The sequence below is a fragment of the Vicia villosa genome, unplaced genomic scaffold, assembly GCF_029867415.1.
Source record: "Vicia villosa cultivar HV-30 ecotype Madison, WI unplaced genomic scaffold, Vvil1.0 ctg.000020F_1_1_3, whole genome shotgun sequence".
Taxonomy (NCBI): Eukaryota; Viridiplantae; Streptophyta; class Magnoliopsida; order Fabales; family Fabaceae; genus Vicia; species Vicia villosa.
Genome location: NW_026704951.1, coordinates 322,009 through 342,399, shown reverse-complemented (window position 1 = coordinate 342,399; position 20,391 = coordinate 322,009). Strand labels below are relative to the sequence as shown.

Below are 20,391 nucleotides of genomic sequence, written 5' to 3'. Positions count from 1 at the left end.
TCACCATTTCCGCAAGGATACACCATGTGGATTCATCATGGAGAGTCCTTTGTACTACCTAGTACTATCTCCCCCAGTATTACTCAAAATATGGTTGACGATACTGTCACTGTCGAAGATTCTATTCAGAACATGATTAACGATGCATTTGGAGTTGATAGGAATCATGCTAATGAAATACCATCTGCGTCAAATTTGGAGATTGACCAAGAAGATTATGTGATGCCAAGTGCAGCTCAGGAAACGAAAGAATCCAAGGAGTACTATGAATTGGCTAGAGAAGGAGAACAACCTATATATGAAGGGTGTAGACGATACTCAAGACTATCTTTTTTGGTTAAGTTGTACCATATCAAGTGTTTATGTGGATTGAGTGAGAAGGCAATGACAATGATTTTAGAGTTAATAAAAGATGCATTTGAATATGCAAACATTCCAAGTTCGTTTTATGAAGCCAAGAAATCAATCACAAAACTTGGTTTGAACTATGTAAAGATACCCGCATGTCAAAAGGTTGGTTACTTTGTCCTTAACTATAGTACTCATGATCGGGTTAATCCTTCTTTGATGTTCTCTAGAAGATTTATAGTCTTCTTCAAACATAATACGGTGCATACATATAGAAGGACTTATTCCTTTCAAATCAGCAATGTTATACCCCAAAGCAGAAGGGTATTTTCTTAAACTTGCAATAGATTTTCGGTCTCTGTTCGTCCTAAGTCTGCGTTGACTATTATGGGTCGTTTGAGCTTAGTGTATAAGAATCCATATCTAATGGTCTTTGGCAGTGGCTTAAGGTCCAAGGCTAGTTGTTTTGGGCATGGCATATGGTTAGGTGTTAGAGCTAAACATTCACTTAAGTTATCGTCTCGGTATTCGGCACGCCAATTATCATCTTCAAATATTAGGGGTATTGGAATTTTTATAACATCAGAGTAAGATTCTTCTTCTGATTTCATCTCTCTTACACATTCGTCGATGACGTCTACCAGATAACATGTGTCCTTCATAGCTGAGGCTTGAAGGAATTGCGTCAGAATAAACTCGAGTTTCTCTTCGCCTACTTCAAAAGTCAGTTTTCCCTTCGTTACATCTATAATGGCTCCGGCAGTGGCTAGAAATGGTCTTCCTAATATTATAGGGGTGTTGACATCCTCTTTTATGTCCATGATTATGAAGTCTGTAGGGATGTAAAACTGGCCTATGCGAACGGGAACGTTTTCAAGAACGCCTATTGGATACTTAACTAAACGATCTATCAGTTGTACTGACGTCTTAGTTGGTCTTAACTCTCCCATTGCGAGCCTTTCTCATATGGATAGGGGCATTAAGCTAATGCTAGCTCCTAAGTCGCATAGAGCTTTGTCTATGACAAACTTTCCTATTTTACAGGGTATGGAAAAACTTCCTGGGTCTTTCAGCTTAGGAGGCATGTTATTTTGAATTATCGCGCTACACTTGAAGGTAAGTGTGAAGGTTTCGTTATCTTCTATCTTTTTCTTGTTCGAAAAAATTTCCTTAAGAAACTTAGCGTACAAGGGCATTTGAGTGATAGCTTCCGTAAAAGGTATTGTAATGTTTAATTGTTTTGGGTGTTCAACAAATTTCTTAAACTTCCCTACGCTCTTAGATTTTTCGAATCTTTGAGGATATGGAATAGGTGGTTTATAAGGTGGCGGAGGCACATATGATACTTCTTCTTCTACGACCTCACTATCATTAGCTTCCTTTTCCTTCTCTTTTGTTTTACTTTCCTTCTCAGTTGTTTCACCTAGGTTTGAGACATAGTTGGGTTTTTAAGCCTAAGGTTAGATGGTTCGTCTAACTCTGTACCACTTCGTAGTATAATAGCATGAGCATGTCTTTTCGGTTTCAGTTGTGGTTGGCCATAAAAAGTGTACCTGCAGGTGCAGCAGTAGATGCGTGTTGTTGTCCCACTTGAGAAATTTGTGTTTCAAGCGTTTTGTTGTGGGTGGCTAAAGCGTCTACTTTGCTTGCTAATTGTTTAATATGCTTGCTAGTGTGTAAGTTTTGATTCAGGAAGTCCTTAATAGTCTGGGCTTGGGTGGCTATGAAGTTTTCCATCATAAACTCAAGGTTAGATTTCCTAGGGATGTTAGGAGCAGCTACTGGTGCCTTTTGATATCCAGTGTTAGAACATAGTTTGGTTCTAATTATATTTTTAGTGTTTTGATGATAACATACAAACAAATTTTGTATAAAACAAATATGGTACTCTAATCATATGGTTCTAATTTCAGAAGATGTACCAGTACCAGCAATCAGAACTTGAAGAATCAGAACTTAAAGCTGGAGAAACTTTTGATATCGTATGATGCAAACATACAACAGAAGTTGAAGAACAAGGTTGAACAGAAGATTATAAGGAATGATTCAAGTTAACACCGCTGAAAAGTAACTTCTGATACCGCACGACAAAGACATATCCACAACAGAAGTTGAAGAACAAAGATTGAACAGAAGTTTACGCAGATTGATTCAAATTAAACCGTTGAAGACATAATCATTAGCAAAACGGATGCAACACTCCAAAAGCACAATTTCCAAGGTTGAATGAAGAAGCTATCCACATGCAAATTCTTGGAGAAAGCAAAAGCAAAGATAACACACAAACCATTTAATGCTGAATGCAAGCTTTGGAGATAACGGTCAAAAATTTTGAAGCTATATATACTCATGATCGTTTGAAGAAAATTATAGAACATAACGAGAAAATAGAAAGAAACAAGAAAGAACACACAAGAACGCTGCAACTCTGATAAATCATCAAGTGTGAAGAAAAAATCTCGGAAGCTAAATTCTCTTATTCATATTCTGAGTTTATTGATTTGTACTTAATCTTAGTGAAATATCACAGTGGTGATTACAACTTTCTAGAAGCAAAACTATACACTATCAACTGAAGTTACGTGGTAACTAAGTCCTTGAGAGACTAGTTGGGTCAAAAGTCTCAAGAAGTCTAGGACTAGTTGATTCTTAGAGGATTGGTTAGTCACAAGCAGTTGGCTTGTGCGGGATCGTTAGTCACAACAGTTTGACTCGTGCATTATATTGTGAGTCACGGAAAATGGTCGTGCAAGTGTAATCAGGATCTGATTATAGTGGATTAAGACCTCGGTTGAGAGAGGCAAATCACCTTGTTGGGGGTGGACTGGAGGTAGCTTTATTGAGAAGGTGAACCAGGATAAAAATAACTCTGTTCTGATTATCTTTCCTTCATAAAGTTTTTAAAACCCACTTATTCAACCCCCCCCCTTCTAAGTGTTTTCTCAACCTTCATCCATGTGGTATAGCAGGTGCTTGGCCAGGCGGATAGAACGTATTGTTATTCTTATATGAGAAGTTTGGGTGATTTTTCCATCCTGGGTTATATGTGTTTGAGTAGGGGTTTCCTTGAGCATAAATCACTGGCTCGGGGGAAGCTCCTGTCAAAACCTGACACTCGGGGGCAGCATGTCCAGATACTCCGCATATTTCGCAGTTAGGAGCTATAGCAGCCACAGTGGCTGAGGGTGCTACGGTCAGGTTTTCGATCTTTTGGGTTAGGGCATCGACTTTAGCGTTAACACGGTCAAGGCTACTAATCTCGTACATACCATTTTTAGTCTGAGGTTTCTCTCCAGAAGTTCTTTCAACTGGGGTTCTCTCGCTTCCCCACTGATAATGGTTTTGAGCCATACTTTCGATAAGTGCATAGGCATCGGCATAGGCTTTATCCATTAGTGCGCCACATGTGGAAACGTCTATGGTCAATCTCGTATTGTACAAGAGACCATTATAAAAAGTGTGGATAATTATCCATTCTTCAAGGCCATGATGCGGACAAAGCCTCAGCATGTCCTTGTATCTTTTCCAAGCCTCGAAAAGAGACTCGTTGTCTTTTTGTCTAAACCCATTAATTTGGGCTCTAAGCATAGTTGTCTTGCAAGGTGGAAAGTATCGCGCCAAGAAAACTTTCTTCAACTCATTCCAGGTGGTGACAGAGTTGGCAGGTAGAGACTGGAGCCAAGCTCTAGCTCTATCCTTTAGCGAAAAAGGGGAAAGACGTTGTCTTATCGCCTCTGAGGTTACACCATTTGATTTTACTGTGTCTGCATATTGCAGGAACACTGAAAAATATAGGTTAGGGTCCTATGTGGGACTACCGGAAAATTGATTTTGTTGTACGGCTGACAACAGTGAAGGTTTCAGTTTGAAATTATTTGCCTAGATGGCGGGGGAAGAAATGTTATTGTGCAACTCGGCTTGCAAAGGAATAGCATAGTATTTAAGAGGACGTGGTTGTTCACCCATGACTGGTTCTTCAACTAGTTCAGGAATAGGAATATGAGTATGAGTATGATTTTGTCGTACTCGACGTGTTATAGTTATAGAACGCTCTGGTTTAGGAATAGGTAGCCCTAAGTCTATGCCTCGAGAGCGAGTACTTGGCATACAAAAAGGGAAATAAATACGTAATAGGTGCCTTAGTCTCTACAACATAACAGTTGAGTTACGATATCGACTGAATTAGTCCCCGAAAACAGCGCCAAAAACTTGATCGCGACTTTAACTTAGTATGTCTTAATGAATCTGACTACAAGTGCACAGTATTATCGCGTAGCTTTAAAGATTATCGAATCCCAAGGGACTAAGAATCGATCCTATCGTTATATAATTGTTACTACGTAAATCTAAGGCTAGTGATCTGATTAATTAGGATCAGAAGGGGAAAATAAAGGAAAATAGAATCTAATTTAAATTATCAAGGAGAAATATCGGTTTGCAATGGTCTGACTTTGAGAATTTAGTAAACTGCTAACGCAAATTGTATATTTAAAACATCTTTCAGTAGAGATCATTAATTTAAAAAAAAATTTCTCAGACTCTCGTGTTTATTGATTCCGATCTTATTGTTAAACCTAACTGAGTGCTCTCGTTGTATCAATTAAAGTTCAGAAATAATTTTTGAAAACAAATGAAATCTAATTACCCTTAAAGCGCTCTCACTATATTTAAGGTTAATGTTCAATTCCTACTGTCTAGTTAAAATCTCAAACTCTCGTTTTTATTGATTCTAACTTCTATCCGATTTTTAATCTCGTAACAAAACAGTTGATAATTAATATTAGAAATTGAAACCAGAAAAATATTTTTATAATGATTACACTGACAACATTACTAAACCCACTAGGTTATGTGACCTTACATACCGTTATAATAAATTTAGCCGGACATAATCTTAAACATCAAACCACAACAGAAATAACAGATTGAAGGCAATCGAAACATGTTATTCAATAAACGATAGTAAACAATAAGTAATTATACTGAAAATAAAAACCTGGAATTAAGTATGAAATTGAAATTGGGAATCTTCTAGCACCAAAAGCACTCCTCCACAGACTGGTAGGCTTTGCTTTGATCTAGAATACAAAACGGGTTGCAGCAAATAAATTGATTAATAAAACCTAAACAAAATTCTGGAAGCTGGGAAACAAACTAAGGGGGCAACAGGTTTCCGGTGTAGAAATCTATTGCCAGAGTGGCTGGGGAAAAGTAAACTGAATCAGGAAAAATAAAACCGTGTAAAGCTTGCGAAGAAGGAAGAGAGCTTTTTCTGATAAATGTTGTCTATTTATATCACTCGAGTTTAACTAGGTTAATAAAATATAGGAGGAAATTTAGTAGCCTCCATCTCCAGGACTTCGTTCACTGAGTGAAAATAGGAAGGCTGGAAAACAGGAGGAGATTTAGGAAATGACTAGCGTGGCTTAGTGTGTGACAAACATCACACACTTTAACAATAAGTGACATGCGGCAGGGGGAGGGTGTGACGGACGTCACCCCTTTGTTGATGGGCGTCATTCTCCAAATGGGCTTTTGGGCGTTGGCTTCTTCATTCTTTCACCCCCTTTTTCTTTGTCTTTATATTTTGTATCTTTTCTCTTCATTTTACCTCCTTTTTGTTCATTTTCTCACGTAAACCTAGAAATGTTAAATACTTGAAACATAATAAAATACAGGCATAATACCAACATAAAGCAACATAAATAAAATAAAATAGGGAAATAATCTATGTAAATTAAGCCAAATATATGATACATTTTCGTGTTATCACATATGCATCGGTTCAGGATGACGTTCAGATGTACCCCATCTGGAGAATGTGCCTTATCCTTATGAGGCAGAGACAAGAACGACTATAGAGGTTACTCCAGAGACAGTTATTATACTCTGCATACGGATGATGAGGTTCCACAAACCGATGATGTAGAGGTTACTCCACGTGTTGAGACACATGTCACTACTTCCACTTCGACAAACCCGTCCATACACGCATATGAGGGTGATGGGCCCATTGACACTTCTGTTCTCATAGGATATGTGTATCATGTGGTTTTCAAGTTATGGAAAGGAGAGGTATGTATATGATATGTCTTTAATGTGACTTTATTTATTAATGATACTTTGAAATTAACTGATCTTTTTTTATTTGTTTGTTACAAGAACGTATGCCGCTTAAGGTTTCCACCCATGGGATGAAGCTGAAGAAGTTCTCTGATGTCGTGTTGTCATTAGAGGTGAAGGCGATAGTTGAGGAGTGCGGTCTCCTTCCACTGGTGGATTGTTCGCTTACCATGCTCGACGGCCAGCTATTGACAGCCTTTGTTGAGAAATGGCACAAGGAGACATCTTCCTTCCATCTTCCATTTGGGGAGAGGAAGATCACACTGGATGATGTCTCCTTGCTTTTCTAAATTCCACTGGCAGGTAGTTTCTTCACTGCTCCAATCATTAGTCAGGAGACTGCATGTATGACAGTTGTATAGTACTTGAGGTTGCTAAGGAAAAAGTGACAGAGGAGATTAGGTTTATGAGGGGTGCTCACTTTCGCCTATCTTGGTTGCGTGATAGATATGTTGAGCTAGTGCAACAGGATATGTGTAACACCCTAAACCCCAAAACTTAATTTAAAAGAGTTATACGATAATTTAGGATGTCACTCGATAAAAAAGTCATACTTTTCAAACATTTAAAATAACAACTCGTATCGGGATATTAATTAAACAAAAACTTCAACATAATTCTTCAACAATGAAGTGCTTAAATCAAATAACATAATTTAATTCATAACTCAAAACAAAACAAGTCGTCTCGTTTCCGATGTTATAGACCAGAGAATTAAACTAGCTAAAAACAACGATAAACAAAATAAACGAAGATAAGCATCTAGCCGTCTTCCAACTCACATCAACAAGTCACTCCTCCTGAGTATTTGTACAATAAAGTACAATCAACTTTAAAAAAACAAGAAAAGGGTGAGAATAAACTTTGATATATTAACGGTATAAAGAATGCGATGGTCGATATAAAGCACATAACAACAACAATATTTAGTTACAGAATAAATCACAATCAATTATTCTCACTCTGCACCATGAATAATTCACACCAACATCATAAAACTTATATGTATGCAACGTGACACACAACTCGATACTATGCATATGGTACCAACACAACAATGATTTCTCTTCGAACCATATCCCCCCTTGTGAACCCCAAGACCCCCTTTTGAGCTCTAGACAAAACACTCATCTCCCCTTCTGAACTTGTGACTCGTCTCTTTCACAACACGACATAAAAATTCCCCTTCTAACTGTAGACAACATGCCAAAAATAGCATATTAGAGTTCCCCATTCTAAACTACCACAACAACACAACAATCGTGATTATGTACACGTCACATAATTATTCACCAAAATCACACAATATCATAAATCAAAACAATTGATTTATTATAACCACATATATAAAATCCAATCAATTAATTTCACTCAACAACAACCATATATCAACCGCACGACAAAACAACATAGAAAATCCAAAACATAAGCTCATAATGCTTCTACGGACAACGTGACAGTAAGCCCATCATCTGAGTGACGACCACCACTTAGCCCGTCACATCCCACCCATGCTCCCGTCATCCCCCGAAGACTGGCATCAAAATTACACTTGGAGACCATGACGGCCCCCATCATAACGCTGGGGACCGTCAGCTGCTGCAGATGCGTGACAACCAGGTTGTCATACACGTGACGACCGTCACACTGTAACAGGTTGCAAAAATTGTGTTTTCTACATCAGAGTTCGTTTCAAAACTTCGATTCCAATTTCCGATAATCCAAAACGATCATAAAAATTATGCATACGTGTTATATGTAATTAAACAGCATCCAATCGTTATTTAACACATCACAATTAACACTTTCAATGGTTTAAGGTTATGTATCCAAAACTTCAAGAATACAACAATGGCAATACATAATCCAGATTTTAATCATACTGATCATGTATAAAATCAACATATTAGGGAGCGCAAAATTCACACATTATCACAACATATGACATGAATTTCCTCATACACATTCAAAACATCATGAACAACAATTGTAGTCATCATGTTGAGGATAAGACTCTTCCAGGAACAACACTTGTCATTAAAGGATCATACGAGACAGAGCTTTCAAAACGACATTCAAACAAATCTCAACGGCTAGATTCCAACGGTAACATACCAAGCTCTATAAATAGATCAAAGCTTCAGACTTGAAAGTATGCATTCAAGTATGTATCTGAGTATGCATATAGAATGAGCATCAAAGGATGTATCCAGGATACATCTGCAGAGTGAAGAATAAGTAATATTATAAGAGAAAATCTGTAGAAACAAACTGAGCATGAAAGCTTAAAAGAAATATGTTGTCATGCTTCAGAAGATATACAAGAGGCAACACGTACTCATTATGTGCAGAAATAAGCTATAGTGTTGTTGAACACCAATCATATGCTTATATAAAGACAGAGAGAGAAAATGTGTGTAAACATATCAGAAGCTACTCAAGAGGAAACTTACACAAAGTGTGTGATGAATCAAATAATACACATCACCTGCCTACAAGAAGTATCTCAAAAGATGAAGAAGAAGAAAATCTGTTGTTAAGCAGTATTCTCCATTGGAGTTATCAGAAGTTCACTAATACTTGATCAATGCATACATTGTTCACATTGAATGACTTGAGAAATTGAATACACTGAGTTGTTTCTCGGAGAAGTGTTTCATGTTTGCTTATGTTCATCAAATGTGTTATTAGCTATAACAAGCTTTATGATCAGGAGTCAAGAAGAAGATGAAGATCTACTCACGAGAAGCAATCAAGATGAGAGTTGATGCTCCATATATGCATAATTAGATAAGAAGAAGATGGTCTTACAAGAAGGAATTAATTTCAAGAGCTGAAACTCTAATCTCCTTACTCAGATAAGAGAAGACCATACCACAAAAAGTAATCAACAATAGAGCTGCTGCTCTAAATCTGCTTGGGAGAAATAAGAAGTGCAGATCAAATCAGAAGCAATCAACAATAGAGTTGTTGCTCTAAATCAGCTTAAGAAGATTTGAAGATGAAGATCATGACAAAAAGCCTTCAACACAAGAGCGTTGTCTCTTAATATGCTTATCAGAAAATGTAGAAGATCTCATCCAGAAGTTCAAGAATAGAATAACAAAAGACTATATATTGTTCTTGTTATAAATTGTAAAACATATAGAGTTGTTGCTCGTAGTGTGTTATATCTTAGGAAACTTCTGATAGGATGTTTAGGCACCAGAAGTGACTTCAAGTCAGAGTGTCGTAAACAAATGTACTTAAGAATGGGAGAAAATCTGCTTGGTTAAGAAGCTTACCTAAAATCTTCAGAAGATAGTTGAACGTTATATCCTGCTGGGATCCCTGAACGGTTCATCATCAGAAGTTAGTCACAGTGGTTTGCTGTGCAGGGTTAGTCACAACAGGTTGGTTGTGCAGGGTTAGTCACAATGGATAGACCGTGCAGGGTGCCTGAGTCAATGGACGTTATATCTTGCGGAGATTACTGAACGGTTCATTGTCCAGATGGTTAGTCACAGCAGTTGGCTGTGCAGGATAGTTAGTCACGACGGAGGATCGTGCAGTTGTAATCATGATTTGGTTATAGTGGATTAAGACCTCTGTTGAGAGGCAAATCACCTGAAGAAGGTGGATTGGAGGTAGCCTTGGTTAGAAGGTGAACCAGGATAAAAATAAACGTGTATTTTACTTTCTGCACATATCATTTTAACTTAGAACTTCCAAGCTTATATCTGCAGAACTGTACTGAACTCGTCAGAAGTTCTGATATGCCTTAGAAGTTAAAATGAACATCGTATTGGTTATGTAGTTCTACACTTCATGCTTCCGCAACATCAAAGCATAATCCAATAGATGACTAAACCGAAGAAAGAAAAGATGTTAAAGAAAAAGAAAGGGAAATTTTATTTGATAAAGAACACAATTCAATCCCCCCCCTTTCTTGTGTTTTTCTCCACCTTCAAATTTGACTCTAGATCAAATTATGATCCATTAATAAAATAATCATCAACATCATACATCATATTATCAATGCAATCCAAGCAAACAGTCATCATCATTCATCCAATTCAACAAAGGCATCACAAAACCCTAACATACAATTATCAACCCCTTAAATCAAATATAATAATCACGATAACCCCCCTTACCTTAGATTGTTAGCTAGCTCGATTCCCTTTTCAAATTCTACGATTGATTCTACTTATCCTCTTGTTTTCCTAGCTCTCTCTCTCTCTCTCTCTCTCTCTCTTTTACGTTTCTCCAAACTTTTACGATGAATGAATAACACCTTAATTCCATTACCCCACACACATATCAACACAAGCATCACACATCACATAAACATCACATAAACTCATCGATAAATCATAATGACTCATATAATCACATCAAGACATCAAATAACATATTAAATCATAATTGCTCATACTATAAGGAAATAAAGTTGCGCCCTCACTATCAGCAATTGCTTTTAGCGCAGTGGTAAGCGCTTGATCTAATAAAGTCAAATACGCATATACGAACTCGAGAATATCTTTCTTCATTCCTGACCACCAAAACATTTTCTTCAATCCTTGTTACATTTTAGTAGCACCGAGATGAATACTCAGACTAATTCTGTGACCTTCCTCAAGAATAATCTTCTTAATTTGCGGCACATCTTGTACACAAACTATATCACAGAATCTCATAACGACATTCCCGTCAATTGTGAAATCACCTTCATTGCCTTGATTGTTTAACGCTAGTCGATCAATTAATCCCAAATCCAATTTCAAACCTTCTATAATTTCTTCCAAGATACCACTAGTCACCTTCAACATACCCAACTTCACACTGTTAGGAGTCCTTTCACAAACAAAACTCATATCTCTGAATTGCTTGATTAACTCTAATTCTTAAATATTAAGCGTCGATATATGTAAGGACTTTCTACTCAAAGCATCAGCCACCACATTAGCTTTATCCGGATGGTAACTCAAACAAAATCATAATCCTTCAGGAATTCAAGCCACTTAATTTGCCTTATATTCAATTCCTTATGATCAAATAGATATTTCAGACTCTTGTGATTACTGAACACTTCAAATATGGAACCAAACAGAGAATTCCTCCAAACTTTTAACACAACCACCTCGGCTGCTATTTACCCTGAAATCTGGTAAACAACCGCTAGTCTTCCAAATCAAATACTTTGGTAACTTGCAGGATCGACTAGATTGATCCTAGGACATGTGTAAAATGTTAAAGACTTCGACTAGAAATTAAAGAAACGTAAGGAATATGTAAATGGCTTTGTGTTAATATAGTAAATGACTTTGAAACGAAAAAAATGGTGTTTTTATACGTACATTCTCTGCAACTCTTTTCTATAACACTGGTACTTTAAGTATATTGAGTAATTTGTAAAAATTGAGTATATTGAGTAATTTGTACAAAATGAACACCCTGAATACTAACACTAAGACTCCTATTTATACTAATTCGACCCTAACGATCTTCCTTCAGGAACATGCCATGTTCGGTGTTCACATGATTCTTTCGAACAACAGACTTCCATGTATCTCTACGGGTGAAACACTTCAATTCAAATTTAAAATCTTCTTTATTCGTAGGCGCCAAGTCTTCGATGAGTCTTAACAAAACAATTTCACATTTCGAATTCACCAACGAATACAACTTTATTCAATCTTTCTGGCCTTGAAACAATTTGGGCTTTATCCAACCTTATTCAATTAAGGCCCAAGACACAAAAATACTTTATTCTCTTTGACTCAGCTTATGTCGAAATTACCAGTCAACAAATTTCCCCTAAAAAATGCATATTTCGTTATGGAAAGAAATATTCATTTTTGAATATCACATGGAACTTTGACAAACCAATGCTCATTATAATAATTATTTACTGCTATGACGTCATAAGCAATAATAATTATTTACTGCAACAGTTCCATCATTACCATCTAGCAGTCAGTTTCCAAGAAAATATAGAGTAACATCTTTTTCTCCTTATTGAAAGAAACATGTGTCCCACTAACTTTTTGATTTGAAAACTTCTCAACTGCCACAAAATCCATATAAATACTTCATCTTCCTCATTTCAACATTTTTTCTTCTGGAACTTTGAGTTAGAAGATTTTAGAGCAAAACCCATTTCTCTCTTTTTTAACAAAACTCATTCAAAACACTTCCATTCTCATCAATGTCGCCTCTTAAGAAACAATAGAAATCCAAGAACACACAGATGGAAGTAGGGACGTCAAATGATTTGGCTTCTCAAACTGATCTTCTAATGAGCAAGCTTGTTACTAATGGGAATCAAGAGAAATGCGCAGAGTTTTTTCCTATTTACCATGAAAAAAAACCAATACCTTATAAAGCCATACCCCCTAAGGGAGATGATGAAGATTCTTCTAGGAAACCAACGAAAACCTCTAAGGAGAAAATTTCTGAAGAGACTTCAATCTCTAAAGCTAAGAGGTAAGTTTTTCAACTAGATTACATAACTGAAAACTTTAGGCCATTTCGATCCTGTCCTACACTAGACAATCCATATATGGCTTGGCTTACCAAATTCAAAAAGAAGAAATTCCAAGCATGGAAGGACTTAGGTGTCTTCGACTTAATCCAAACGTCAAAGTTAGGCTTAAGTTATTGCCAACCCTTGTTGCTAGCATCCTTGTACTTTTAGGATAGCACTTATAATACTTTCCACCTTCCTTGTGGAATGATCACTCCCATTATCTTTAATGTTGCTGCAATTACTAGACTTCCTCCCACTAGAGAAGCATTTGATCCCTATCTACAAGCAGACAACACCATTGACTTTCAAGTCAAGAACACTACATTTACTACATACATGAGCTTCTACCACGTCGAAGGAGACGAAGTCTCTAACGTTGAGCACATAGTGTCATACCCCAAAATTTGCCCATCATATTTCAAAATAATTTGGCTCAAGCACTGAGGAATAAGCCTGCCTACTCTCTCTCTCCTAAGCCACAAGCATCCAACTAGGGTTTTGTCTCTCTCAAGGTGAAATCAACTTCTGATACCCCAAGTGGACTTCATAGCATATCACATGTCTCAAAGGATTCTCACACTAATTTTCAAGCCTTGAATCACAAGATTGCTGAAACAAAAGCTCAAATGCCCGACAGTCGACTAGTTTGACCTAAAGGTCAATTGTGGTCAAATTACAGTCAAAACTCCTGATTTTTGGGCAACATCAACATTTTGAAGTTATATTCATCATTTGATCAAGGTTTGATCATGATTCATCAAGAAGAGCTCCGAAGTTGACAAAACTCGAAAGTTTCTAATTAGGGTTTTGAACTAAAAGTCAACCCAACTTTGACTGGCCATAACTCTCTAATAATTTATCAAAAATTCTCCAACCAAAGCCCATTCTCAAGTAAATTCAATTCTCTACAACTTTGATGTTGGGCTCGAAACCAAGAAATGCACCATTTGGGAGATATGAGCCAAAATATTACAGGTCCTTTTGAAAGTCAACAAAAAGTCATCTTTTTGCAAAGAAGTGTTCATAAACAAGGAAACTTCAATGAAGATGAAACAAAAAGGAGTGTTTAGATGACCCTTTGAGCTTTCTAAAAAGTCCAAGAACACTAAAAAAAGTTGAAAATTGAGCAAGATACAAATTGCACAAGTTGGACATTTTGAAGAGGTGCATGAAGAAAAATATTTGTCAAAATCAATTTTTTTCCAAAATGGGCCCAAATTCTTTTGATCTAAACTTGTTCCAAAGCCCATCCACAACCTCTAAGTCCAGTTGCACGTCTATTTGCCATTTATTTGATTTATTTTGGAATTTAAACATTAAATTTCAATTTAATTTAAATAAAATGCAAAAAATATAAGGAAAAACATTTGGGCTTTGTTTCTACTTATCTTGAGGACCAAGGAAGTCCATACAAGCTTCCAAATTCGTGCAATACTTGATAGGCAAGGTTTGATGCAAATTTGGAAAGATTTTATACAAATTTCAAATCAAATTCCATCATCATCAAGGGCTTGATTCAAATGATTTCTTTCCATAATTCTTGACCTAAATCCAAGACCATATATATTCTAACAAGTTCAGATCATTAGGGGATGGATCCAACAGCCACAAAGCTAGGGTTTATATTCCAAAATTTTCACACTAAAGTGGCACCATCGAATTCCCATTTGCGGTGACTCTCAAGAAACTTCAAGCATACATTCTTGTTACTGAGGTATTCAAGGGTAGGTACAGGTCCATGGCCATGTCCGAACATGCTTGAATTGCACACATCTTGAACTCCTATTGCATGTCATCCATGAACGTCTTATTCTTATTTTTATCGTGTTTTAATATGAACTAACTACACTAATGAGTTTCTGAGATGTTATAGAGCAGAATGGATCAATCGCATGAGGCTTAAAGTGACTGAATCACGATAAGCCATTGTTAGGGCATAGAGCTCACAAAGCTTCGAATTCATCGATACAAGTCGTTTCAGACCTAGAGGATAGCACCATTGAACTCGAAGCTATCCATGTAGCGAATCTGGGCATTTTTTAATCTTGTTTGGATCGTATTCATGTGTGTTCCAATGTGTGCAGGATTCGCTACGAAAATGCATGTTGGAGTTGTAGCAAAATCGAAGCAAGTTGTAGCAAAATCTGGGCTTTTAAGAAGGAAGAAGATGAACAGTGGTTGGGACTTGGACTACGTGCGTGGCTGGCACGTATTGGACAGTCAAAAGTCAGCTCCTCCTCTCTCCATCATTGATTGGTTCCGCGTGCAGCAGTGTGACCCAGGCTGAATGTTTCTTTGAGTTCTAATAATTATCCCCATGTTTTAATATATTTCTAATTTTGTTTAGTGTTTTATCAGCATCAATGTGCAGTACTTTTGGTGAAGCGTACGTTGGTAACCCAAGGGACCAGGGTTTGATCCCTGCCCTTGGCGTTTATTTTGCATCCTATTTCTTTGATTAATGTTACTTGCAGATCCAGCGTGACGAGGTTACGCACGCGTATGGTGCATCCTTCTACCCCAGCCATTGGATTGTCACAAAGATGGATCCAGTGGTTCTGGAGACGCTTCCTCACCATGAACCTCCACAGCGCGTACACACAAGATCCAGCGCCCCAGCAGTCATGTTTTTTTTCTTCTTTTTTTATGTTCTTTTTTTTAGCTTCTTTTGTGTGTATTATATTTTCTTTTTCTTTAACCACTAATTAACCACCAAATTCTTAGGATTAGGTTTTTAATTAAATAGTTTGATAAATTTAATTTTTAGGTTAAATAATTTAATTAATTTAGGATTAATTAGTTAATTAAGTTAAATTGGGTTAATCTCTTTAGGTTTAATCTTTTAATAATTAATTTAATTAGTTAAATTAATTAGATTTTCTAATCAATTTTGATTAATTAGGATAAATTAGAATTAGGATTAGTCTAATAATTAATTAATTTAGGTTTTCGCCTGATCTCCTTAGACCTGATTTTTTTTCTTTTTCCGATTCTTCTTCTCCCTCTCATACTTCTAGTGATTGTCGCATGCGTGTTTACTTATCTTTTTATTTAAAATTCTAGAAATCGATGTATAGGTTGCTAAAGGGTATTTTTTGTAATAGCGTAGATTTACATTCGCGCACTTTATTTTTCTGCAAAACTTATACTGCTTAGATGTATGCTAATTAGGGCGTGTATGGCAAGATAATTTAATCAACCGTTAGCTCATTAATTTCAAAGATTAAAATAATTGAATCTAACACACGTGATTGATGCACACACTCACCTTTAGGGTTTACCCTCTTGGTTTCCTTTCGGAAAATAATAGTCAAGTCCCTCGAAGTGTAGGGATACCTTAGCACATGCTGCCTAGTGCCTACGATTCAAAATCATCATTGACCCTTCGGAATAAAGATCATAGTCCCTTCGAGTTGCCTACGATGAAATGATCTCGTCCCTCGAGTTGCCTTCGATAAATGATGATAGTCCCTTCGAATCACTAAGGTATCTCTACTGGTTGCCTTTATGACTATTCACATCTCATAGGACTTCCTACCCTCTTTATGGTATGGATAGTCCCTATAATGATTCGATGACCCTTCGATGACCCGCACATCCAATGTATAAGACTACCTACCCTTATATGGCATGGATAGTACTATCGCTCAAGGAAAGTCTTTAGAATAGGAAAGACCTTACGAACTTAGGGTAGGTAACTCTTAAGTGCTTGCTCACAATCAATTCAAATCAAATACTTTTCACACCTCTTTTACAAAAACTATTTCAAAGACTACTGTAACACCCCGTTAATTCTTGTTTATTAATTTAATTATTATTTTTAATTAAATTATTAGAATTAATAATTTTTGGGAATTATTTGGAAGATGATGAAATTTTGGCATTGGGCCTAGAGTGGTGGTTAGCAGTAAGGGGGTGTTAGCTAAGCAAGCCCATTATAATATTTTATTTTATTTTTCATAAAATAAAAGGAATTAGGAAAAGAGGAAGGGAAGAAAAGGAGACAGACTCTGAGAAGGGAAGAACACGTGAAAGAGAGAAGAGCCAAAGGGGAAGAAAACCTTCGAAGATTCGACTCTGAGGTAAGGGGGGATTCTTCGGGTTAGTAATCCTTATGCGATTGTAGGTAGTAGGATTGATTAGGATTGTTGTCTATTTCAATCGTACGTGTCGGGTTTGGGAATTTGTTAGGTTTTGATGAACTTGTATGAATTACATGATTCTGTTAATACTCATGTTATATGCTGTTAATACTTGTATAAAATTTGTCTGAAATATGTGATGATGTGAAAATTGATGGTATTTGTGTGCTATGTTCGTATGTACCTGAAATTGGGGAAATGGGATAGGGTAAATGCTGTCAAAATGGTGAATTTGGCTGTGCAGGTACGTAGGAACCGGTTCCCATGTGGGACGAACCGGTTCCCCCTTATAAAAACAGAGAGGTATGGATTCTGGGCAGCTGGGAACCGGTTCCCATATAGGGACAACCCGGTTCCCCATAGTAAAAATCAGAGGCGTGATTTTGGAAGCAGCCAGGAACCGGTTCCCACGTAGGGACAACCCTGGTTCTGCAGCATATTTTCTAAAAATGTTTTATTTTTACAAAACCATAACTTTTGATCCGAGTATTCGATTTATGTGCCGTTTTGGGCGTTGCGAAGCTAATTAGGTGCTTTATTTGATAATGTAATGAAATGGGCAGTAGCCGACTTTACTTTAAAAACTCGAATTAATTGTTGATGAATTGAAACATGGTATATGTATATGTGCTTATATATATATATATATATATATATATATATATATATATATATATATATATATATATATATATATATATGATTATTGATGCATGTGTTTGTATTGGTGATGGGATTATGATATTCATTGTGTGATGTTGGTTTATAACATGTCGTAAATGATACATGTTTTGTGATTATGTTGTGGGTTGTTTTGATAATTTATTACATTGTGTGCAATGATGATAGATGTAACGATGTATGAACGTGGTGATGATTGATGATTTATGAATGTTAATATGCTGTTAATATTAACATGTGAACTGTGGTGAATGTATGTGTGATATGTTTGTATGAATGCTAAGAATATATACATGCTTATTGGTGATGATAATGAGACGATGTGTTACATCGGATTGGTGATGTTGTAAGCATGTTATAAGTTGCATTCATTGGCATACATTTTTGGTGATGGATCCCGGTGATGAAAGTGGATCAAAATGGTGGGCATAATTCCCATTGTGTGGAATTTGTGCTGGTTAAACTGTATCTTGGTGATGAAAAAGATCAGTGGATGGGTTTATCCCATGTATGGTACCACATGCATAGTGTCAGTTTAATCATATGCATTGGTTATAACATGATTGGATGAAATTCAGTGTTATGCCTTGGTGTGTTTATATGATTGATGTATTGAGGAGTTATTGTTAATATAACTTGATTATTGATGGAACGATGAGTTGTGGGCCGATGGCCAATATTGTTGAATTGATGTTGCTTGTTGTAATAATGCCGAATACATGTATAGTTGGGTGGATGATGATTGCTATGATATTTTATTGCTTATGACTGCATAATGCTTATTAATCCGAATGAAACTCACCCTTACTTTGATGATTTCAGATTAAGGATGTAGCGGCATTTTGATTGGGTGAAGATAGCTTGTAGGCTAGTCCGTAGTTCGTGTCGAGTCATGCTCTGATTGTAACACTGGGATCGACTAGTCTTAGCGTTACTTGTTATGCATTGTTGCCATTTTGGCTATGGATTTATGTATTGAATATTTGTGTGGAGATGTTTCCTAATACTGTTGAATTAAGTTCCGCTGTGCTAAACACCTGTTTGTTAATAAAGCATGACAATCGACTTGATGTTTTTATTTATTTAATAATTGTAGCATCCTTGCTGTTTATTTACTCTGATTATATTATATTTCCGCGGGGGTTTAGAAGGGTGTTACAATAGTGGTATCAGAGCATAGTCGGTCGTTGTGACCAGAGTCTGTTGTTAATTTTTCCTTTCGGTATGCGACATGTGTGTGAAACACTGTCGGTACTCAGTGTGTTTTAACTATTTGCCTGCAGAAGTGGATTGAAACTAGTGGGGGAGAAGTCATGCTTCTCGGATATGTCTCAGATGCAAGATGTTAGAGTGATGCGTAGGGCAGCTGTACAAGAGTGTGGAGTTATTGTTTTCTGAAGTGAAGGTGACATGGGCTGAAGACTGTGGTTGTTATTCAATCGGAGTGTCTCGGAGTAGATGGTGGGTATTTCTGAGAAATGGAATTTCGAAGTTGTGATGCTTCAAGTGCTACTGATAGACTGTGATGTTGTTATGTGAGTAGCCCTATGTGAAAGGTCGCTGTTGAAGCAGTGATTAAAGGAAGTATTGTCGTAGACCTTGTCGTAGGATCACTGGTAAGTAAAAGAGATGATGGTAATTGTTATAGATGTTGTTGGGAACGTTTTGAAGTGCGAGTAATGTGAAGAGACGAGTATGGTCTCAAGGATAACAAGGTTGATGATGGCGTACATGAATTTGGTTTTGTGATATTGCAGAAATCGAACTTCGGCTATGAAATGTGTCATTTAAGTTATAAGAAGTTTGGAAGTGGAGAGATATGATAAGGAGCTGTTTGGGATGTGATCGAGTTGAAGAGAATGAGTTTTGAAGTGAAATTTTCGTAAGCAAAACGCAGGAAAATTGCTGAATAACTGCAGGACTTCGAAAATTCATAACTGGAGTTCTGGACATCCGATTTGAGTTCTGTTTGAAGCGTAGGAAAGCTAACGAGATGAACCTTGTTACAAAAATGGTTTCAGCAGCTGTAACATATTTAATTGTGTCAGGACGCTGTTAGAAAGAGGTGAAGTTACGGTTACACTTGTCCTTAGAACTAGACTGTTCGTTGGTGCGGGATGGGACGTCAGTGTCAGAGTTGAACAGAATAAAGGAATAATGAAGAGGCTTGTTAAGAAGAAATTTTAGAGATTAAATGTGCCAATTGAGGAGTTTTGGAGATGTCGTATAGAGTGTCGTTGCATGGTGTCGGTATTGTATTTTGGATAACGATTGGAAACATTCATATCTCGAGTTCTAAGTATCGGATTAGAGTGTCGTTTGAGACTACGAAGAGGTGAAATGATGTTCTACCTTATGGGAGAGTTATAAATACTATATAGTGGTCCTATGAGGAGATATTATGATGTCGGTTAAAGAAGCACGAAAAAGTGTTGAATAGGAATGCCTATTACCGCGATTGTTCGGAACGAAGTCGAGTAGAATATGTCGTTGATGAATAAGATGATCATGATGATTTAAGCATCGATGGATTTGAGTGATGAGGGAATCAGTAGAAAAAGTGAAATAGACTTTCGAACCATTTGT

The 20,391-nt window shown here is 36.8% G+C and overlaps 1 non-coding gene across 1 annotated transcript; it reads left to right on the top strand.

Annotated features, from left to right (window-relative positions):
- Window positions 1–3,829: 3,829 nt before the first annotated feature.
- LOC131621981 (small nucleolar RNA R71) lies at window positions 3,830–3,936 on the top strand. The gene has a single exon (XR_009289723.1). It is a non-coding gene; the product is annotated as a small nucleolar RNA R71 (small nucleolar RNA).
- Window positions 3,937–20,391: the final 16,455 nt, after the last annotated feature.